Genomic DNA, 2,042 nt, shown 5'->3' with positions numbered 1-2,042 from the left:
ACACCAGACTCTTGGGTTATATAACTAAATGTTGCTAAGATAGCAATTCACTCCAAGTTGATCTACAGATTCAACAAAATCCCAATCTGAATTTCAGTTCCCCTTTTTATAGAAATTGACAAATACTCCTCCAAAACTAAATGTCGATGCAAACACCCTACATTCATCAAAGTAATTAAAAAACCCCACCAAGGTTGGAGGCCTCACTCCTCATTGGATACGAGTGCTTCTATGCTATTTCCATTATTGTATTCATCATGTTTTACTGCAATTAGTATTAATATAATATATACTCCTTCAGAACAGGGACCATATCTTCTTAATCATCTCTGTCTTTTCTTTTTCCAGCTGTATCCAGCTTTATTAAAGACACTTTTCATGGTGCCTGGGTGGCTCAGTCCAGTTGAACATCAGACTCTTGGTTTTTAGCTCAGTTATGATCCCAGGGTCATGATACTGAGCCTTGTGTGAGGCTCCCCACTGAGCGTAGACCCTGCTTGAGATTTTCTCTCTCCCTCTGCCCCTCTTCCCCACTCGTGTGCTCTCTTTCTCTTAAAAAAAAAAAAAAAAAGATACTTTTCGTAAACAATCATGGTATTTCAGGCAGGACATAGGGCAGACAATCATTAAAAGTATACAGCTTTCAAACCTCCTTCTTCGAAGGACAAGAACAGAAAGCCATTCTAAAAGCTGATGAAGTCTTCATCTGCTGCTCTGGACAGGAAGAGTTTAGAGTGAGGGTTGACATTTCCCGTTTAGCATATTGTTCAACAACTTTTCACAAGTTGACTTCGATTCTCAGGAAATGAAATGAAGATGGCAGAATTATCAATCTGAAGCTCCACCAGCTAAAAAAAAGGAACTCTTTTGAGGTGTACCATCTCCATGGTGACATCGGAAAGTCCAGACTGCCCGACACACTGGAAACCGTGTTTTGGCATCAGGTTCCAACAGCTCTCTGGGTTTAAGGGAGCCAGGTCTGCGGTGAAGGCAGAGAGGGGAGAAAGGGACATAAAAACTGAATTTTTGTTTTTCTGCTCCACGAGGCATTTGAGCCACGGTGGCTCATGGGTCAACATCAAAGAATTCCTCCTCCTGGGAACCAAGAAGTCTCTCAAAACTAGAAGAGAATGGTGTTTCCACCCCGTATCAATCTAGCTTCTGTGAGATTCTAGCAGGGACATATGCCCTTTCCCCAATGAAGTGTTCTGTGTGCCAAAAACGTGGCTTAAAAAAATAGTCAAACAAAATTCTGCACGTTTATAAAACTTGTTAAGAATAGTATTTTGAACTGTATAATCACCAGAAGTACACAGTTATCAGGAATGCACACACTTCAGTTGGCATTCCCCAGCACCTTCAGCTTTCGGTGCCTGGTCTGTTTGGGCATCTCTGTTTTCTGTAGGGCTTTTTTCCCCAACCTCACAGAATCCCCTTTCCCTTTGGGTGCCTTCCCTTCTTTCTTTGTAGGGGTCTTTTTAGTCTTGGGCATTGGTTCAGGAAGAGTGGGTTTTAGCAGAAAACCTTGCAGATCTTCTCTGTAGCTCATCCTTCACCCTGGCTTGATCACTTGTAGCATCCCTTTCAATCTTTCTTTTGGGCATGGTGGTGTTGGAGGGACGGAAGGATCGAGGCATTGGACACAGGGACGCTGGCTTTTATAGGCCCAGGGGTCATTCTCTCATCTACTTCTTTACCTTGCTCCTATCATCTCTGTCTTAATCATCCCTTGTCTTAACAGAGCATAGATGTATTCAGTAAGATGTGTTGAGCTACTTAAAATAATGACCATTTTATATTGATATGATTTAAATTTGAGAAAAAAGAAAGACACGGTATATAAATCACTAATCATGTGGGCAGGAATTTCTGGTAATAACATCAGAAACGTGGGCAGCCTTATTGTCTTTCCAAGAGCAATGTCCAGAATCTTGGAACTCTGGTTTCCATATAACACACGGAGAACTTCCCCAGAAGTAATTCAATGAACTTGGTTTTACATCAAGGAATTACCTGGAGTCTGGCTTTAGCCAGTCCTAGAT

At 41.7% G+C, this 2,042-nt stretch overlaps 1 pseudogene; it reads right to left on the bottom strand.

Annotated features, from left to right (window-relative positions):
• Nucleotides 1–1,319: 1,319 nt before the first annotated feature.
• LOC144228422 (non-histone chromosomal protein HMG-17 pseudogene) lies at nt 1,320–1,604 on the bottom strand (annotated as a pseudogene).
• Between the last annotated feature and the right edge of the window lie 438 nt (nt 1,605–2,042).

This window comes from Crocuta crocuta, unplaced genomic scaffold, assembly GCF_008692635.1.
Source record: "Crocuta crocuta isolate KB4526 unplaced genomic scaffold, BGI_CrCroc_1.0 scaffold213, whole genome shotgun sequence".
In the NCBI taxonomy this organism is placed as follows: Eukaryota; Metazoa; Chordata; class Mammalia; order Carnivora; family Hyaenidae; genus Crocuta; species Crocuta crocuta.
The sequence above is the reverse complement of the archived record's forward strand: the minus strand, read 5'-3'. Positions and strand labels throughout refer to the sequence as shown.